Source organism: Pyxicephalus adspersus, chromosome 4, assembly GCF_032062135.1.
Source record: "Pyxicephalus adspersus chromosome 4, UCB_Pads_2.0, whole genome shotgun sequence".
Classification (NCBI taxonomy): domain Eukaryota; kingdom Metazoa; phylum Chordata; class Amphibia; order Anura; family Pyxicephalidae; genus Pyxicephalus; species Pyxicephalus adspersus.
In genome coordinates this window covers 118,176,338-118,182,281 of record NC_092861.1, presented here as the reverse complement: position 1 = coordinate 118,182,281, position 5,944 = coordinate 118,176,338, and the positions used below count along the sequence as shown (strand labels likewise).

The 5,944-nt window shown below is 37.7% G+C and overlaps 1 protein-coding gene across 1 annotated transcript in view; it reads left to right on the top strand.

The window, feature by feature from the left end:
- The window catches only part of GALNT2 (polypeptide N-acetylgalactosaminyltransferase 2), a gene marked incomplete in the record, with an annotated part of 59,034 nt that overhangs the window by 29,503 nt on the left and 23,587 nt on the right, over positions 1 to 5,944 (top strand).

The window sequence follows — 5,944 nt, the reverse complement described above, 5'->3', positions numbered from 1 at the left end:
CAACGTTTAAAATAAAGCTCAAAAACGTGCCTGAAGGAAACGTCCTGGTGTAGATTAGCCCATTGGAATGCATGGGGACTTCAAACAAGGGCTTTAAAAGCCTCAGGTTAAACGCTGGGGAAACAGTCCGTGTAGACTAAGCCTTAAAGCCACGGCTAAGCAAGGAAAGGCAAGACATGGAAATACATGACTAGCACCAGTGACAAGGTGTCTAACTATCAAGTTTAACTATAGTTGTTTGTTTGTTTTTTTTTATACTGCTTTGTACAACAAAGTGATTTTCACACCATTTAGGCAAAGTAGGGTCATTATTTAAATTAGTTTTTTTTTGTTTTTGTTTTTTATATCACCAGAAATAGGGGGAAAAATCGTATGTGCAGGTGTATGTTAAAGTAATAAGTTTAAATAGAGCACAGTAATGGAAAATGTCCCAACATTGTAAAAATTTACTAGTAGAGTTTATGGCTGTAATATACAGTTAATTTAGTGAAGGATTTTTCGAATTGTATACTAAGCTTAAATCTGATGTGAGCAAAGAACCTGCCTAAATTCACCAGGCAGCGGTAGTGGCAGCCCTCTTGTCTTTCATGTCAAGCATCTCACAGACTTTGCATTGAGTAGTATTACACACTTTGCATTATACAGTAGTATTCTGTGTCCCTTTATCAGAAATAAATTGGCTCATTATGTTTGTATTGCTCATTTTCTCAGGGTGTCTGCTTCTTGGGTTTGATTTAGGTGTACACCATTCACTAATGTTGAAAGGAACAGATATCCACCTAACTGAACCTTTCACTTGCTGTGCCCCTTTCCCCTCCAATACTTGATTTATATAAGATCAGCCTGTCATCTTTGGTAATAATGCTTTGCCTGTAACATTGCACACTGGCAGCTGGTGGACTGGTGGAAATTAGATTCTTCTAAGACTTTCATCCTCAACCTTACAAATACATACACAGCTGGTGATAATGAGAATCTAGTTATAGCTATGACATGTATTCATTGGTTTAGGTTCTCACTCCCTGGTATGTATTCCCATTCATAATTTTATAACTAACTTCATTCATATCTGGGTGTTTGGACATCTGTTAGTCATCCTGCGCATTTCAGTTTAATTAGCATTTGGCAAAGCTATAAAATAATCTTGTTCCAAGAAAAGGTGTTCATTTTTGTATTTTGAAAATTGTGTACATCAAAACCTAGTTTCTTTCAGCAGTGCAGCAAGCATTTGTTTAATGTTAATTGTCTCTGGCAGCCAGCTGTACTAGAGAAGATTAGAAGATTTGCGTAGATGATCCTGTTACATGATTTTATTAATAGCATTACCAATCCTGGCTTATTTTTCAGATTGCATTTGATAACTGATAACTACTATTTGGCCTCTGTATATAACATGCGTAGTGATCGTATTTTTGGTCGATGTGGTGCTTTCAGATTATTTGCCTTGGTTAATCTACTGGAATAAAAATAGGGACTAAGTTGTGACTAAGGGAAACTAGGAAAAACAGGAAAGGTATACCTTGATTTAAATTTCATAAGTAGTGTATGGCCTAACTATGGCCTATCAAATCATTATGTATAATAGATGTATATAGAGCTCGTACATGTTGGGGTGAAGCCCCAGACTCACACGTATGAGCAGACCTTCTGAAACAACTCCGTATCACAAAAAAAAGCAGATCTTATCACTTGAAAGCACTGACAGTCCTGCTCTCCTCTGCAATATTGCAGGAAAGCCTCTGCTAAAATCCACGACAAGTGGACAGATTTACTGTTACTCCGCACTTAAAGCACATTTATGTTTGTCACTCAACAGCAGCCCAATAACAATATACAGATGGTCTTTGGAAGACTAGTCTTATGCATATGCTGTAAGACACTACCACGGGTATGAAACATACCCCTGAGGAAGCCTCTCTAGGTGAAACGCATCGGGTATTATACCCAACAACTTTGAACATCTTCAAATAATGAATAAAATAGTGTTTACCTGTTATTGGACTGTCTATCTAGTGCAAGAGTCTTTTTATTCTCTAGAATGAAGATTTATCTACACTATGTTATATGCATATACTTTTTTTATATATTTTCTGTATAATTGCTTTTTGTAAAAACTGTACTTTATTTAAAGACTAAACCCCTATTTTGGCCACTTAAAAACCCTGATTTCTGCTTCTTTCTCTTATATATAAAGATAAGTTGTGACTGAATAGTCACAATAGTGCTGCCTGCCAGAAAGATTTAAAGAGGAACTAAACTGAAAAGTAATTAAAACAAAGAAAACAAAACGAAAAAATACGCCTTCAATCCCGCAGGGCAGTCTGATCCATCCGGAGGCGTCTTCCATCGGGTCCCGCGTTGTCCCGGCATCCTTCTCCGAGGCGGCACCATCTTCGCCTCTTCGTCGTGGTTCTTCTTTTTATGGCACTAGTCATGAGATTGGGTGACGTAGGTTGGAAAAAAAACTTAATGATCTCACTGCGCATGCGTGAGATCTGCAATTTTTTTCACTAAAAGGCAGGAAGGAAAAAGACATGAAGTATATTGGCACTAGAGACCATTTAGTGTTTTTAAACATTCCCTCCCCTTATTTTGTGTTTAGGTATGCTTAAAGGATTTCATGTATAAAGCAGTAAATCTGATATCAGCAAATATTTTCTGATTTTCTGTAGATAAATCTTGCAAGTGTTTTAGATAATGTGCGGTCACTTTCATTGCTTTATATATACAGGTAGTTCCTGGGTTACATAAGAGATAGGGACTGTAGGTTTGTTTTTAAATTGAATCTGTATGCAAGTCAAGACATATACATTATTTTAATAAATGCAATTTGGACAGATGTTTGTCTCAAAATATTAGGCAGCATGGTGTCAGTTACTGTATAAAATCCTCACCTTAGTTAATCACAAACAAAGTAAAAAAAAAGAAAGGCAAGCTGTGCTATGATATGCAAAAAGAAACAACTGCAGTTTCTTTGTCATTAATGAGTTACAAGTGGTTGCAGAAGAGCTCAGCCCTTAATATCACCCACAACTCAGCTGTGTTTAGCAAAAGATTTCTTCTGCAAGTCATGCAATCAGCCCCCTCCCCCCATGAAGCTTCCATCCTGCACACGAGCGAGCAGGGAAGCCCATTTGTATTATGTTGGATGTCCTTAACTCGGTGACTACCTGTAGTCTGATAAGTGTTGGAAATGTTTTAACTAGCATTTGTTTAATGTTAATTGTCTCTGGCAGCCAGCTGTACTAGAGAAGATTAGAAGATTTGCGTAGATGATCCTGTTACATGATTTTATTAATAGCATTACCAATCCTGGCTTATTTTTCAGATTGCATTTGATAACTGATAACTACTATTTGGCCTCTGTATATAACATGCGTAGTGATCGTATTTTTGGTCGATGTGGTGCTTTCAGATTATTTGCCTTGGTTAATCTACTGGAATAAAAATAGGGACTAAGTTGTGACTAAGGGAAACTAGGAAAAACAGGAAAGGTATACCTTGATTTAAATTTCATAAGTAGTGTATGGCCTAACTATGGCCTATCAAATCATTATGTATAATAGATGTATATAGAGCTCGTACATGTTGGGGTGAAGCCCCAGACTCACACGTATGAGCAGACCTTCTGAAACAACTCCGTATCACAAAAAAAAGCAGATCTTATCACTTGAAAGCACTGACAGTCCTGCTCTCCTCTGCAATATTGCAGGAAAGCCTCTGCTAAAATCCACGACAAGTGGACAGATTTACTGTTACTCCGCACTTAAAGCACATTTATGTTTGTCACTCAACAGCAGCCCAATAACAATATACAGATGGTCTTTGGAAGACTAGTCTTATGCATATGCTGTAAGACACTACCACGGGTATGAAACATACCCCTGAGGAAGCCTCTCTAGGTGAAACGCATCGGGTATTATACCCAACAACTTTGAACATCTTCAAATAATGAATAAAATAGTGTTTACCTGTTATTGGACTGTCTATCTAGTGCAAGAGTCTTTTTATTCTCTAGAATGAAGATTTATCTACACTATGTTATATGCATATACTTTTTTTATATATTTTCTGTATAATTGCTTTTTGTAAAAACTGTACTTTATTTAAAGACTAAACCCCTATTTTGGCCACTTAAAAACCCTGATTTCTGCTTCTTTCTCTTATATATAAAGATAAGTTGTGACTGAATAGTCACAATAGTGCTGCCTGCCAGAAAGATTTAAAGAGGAACTAAACTGAAAAGTAATTAAAACAAAGAAAACAAAACGAAAAAATACGCCTTCAATCCCGCAGGGCAGTCTGATCCATCCGGAGGCGTCTTCCATCGGGTCCCGCGTTGTCCCGGCATCCTTCTCCGAGGCGGCACCATCTTCGCCTCTTCGTCGTGGTTCTTCTTTTTATGGCACTAGTCATGAGATTGGGTGACGTAGGTTGGAAAAAAAACTTAATGATCTCACTGCGCATGCGTGAGATCTGCAATTTTTTTCACTAAAAGGCAGGAAGGAAAAAGACATGAAGTATATTGGCACTAGAGACCATTTAGTGTTTTTAAACATTCCCTCCCCTTATTTTGTGTTTAGGTATGCTTAAAGGATTTCATGTATAAAGCAGTAAATCTGATATCAGCAAATATTTTCTGATTTTCTGTAGATAAATCTTGCAAGTGTTTTAGATAATGTGCGGTCACTTTCATTGCTTTATATATACAGGTAGTTCCTGGGTTACATAAGAGATAGGGACTGTAGGTTTGTTTTTAAATTGAATCTGTATGCAAGTCAAGACATATACATTATTTTAATAAATGCAATTTGGACAGATGTTTGTCTCAAAATATTAGGCAGCATGGTGTCAGTTACTGTATAAAATCCTCACCTTAGTTAATCACAAACAAAGTAAAAAAAAAGAAAGGCAAGCTGTGCTATGATATGCAAAAAGAAACAACTGCAGTTTCTTTGTCATTAATGAGTTACAAGTGGTTGCAGAAGAGCTCAGCCCTTAATATCACCCACAACTCAGCTGTGTTTAGCAAAAGATTTCTTCTGCAAGTCATGCAATCAGCCCCCTCCCCCCATGAAGCTTCCATCCTGCACACGAGCGAGCAGGGAAGCCCATTTGTATTATGTTGGATGTCCTTAACTCGGTGACTACCTGTAGTCTGATAAGTGTTGGAAATGTTTTAACTATATGCTAAATGAGTCAGGCTACATAAACACGTCAGATGATTTCCGTCCGATAATCGCCTTAGGGCTGATATGGTACGAGCATCTGGCATGTGTACAGTGCTCGTCGTTCATGGATCCGTCCTGACAGGTGAAGGTGAAAGAGCCCAGTGGAAAGCTGCTCCATCATTCTCCCCCCTCCCCTCTATGAAGAGGTCCATAGAGCAGAACGGTGCTGTATGTACATCACTCGTTCAGTCATTTTTCGTTGGAAAGGATTGTGAAAGATCCTTTCCAATGACAAATATTGAACGTGTGTACGCAGCCTTACTTACGACTTATTCAGAGATTATGGTAAAAGCCTACCATCAAGTTTTTACTTTGTGTGTCAGTGGCTGTTGGACAGCAGTGGTAAAACGTTTTAGCTGAACCTTCCTACCAACACACTTTGATTACTGCATGGCCACTATTGATGTGTACTTTGCATGTCTGACTACTGGAGGGGGCTAATCCCTTTTATTACTTCCCAATAACTGTGTTTAAATATTTGTCATTAAGTTATGCTGTTTATTACAACCATAAGGAGGACATTTTTAAATTGGAGAGTTATCATAGACAGTATAATTCTACAGCAACACTGTAAATTGATAATAAGTTACTCTCAGGTTCTCAGGAGAATCCAGGAGAAAGCCAGCAAAAGTATATTGCCTAAACGTAAAATGTTTGTGCATTCCATACAAATGGTTTACATATGTGGAGACAACTGATGAATGTAGAAAGGT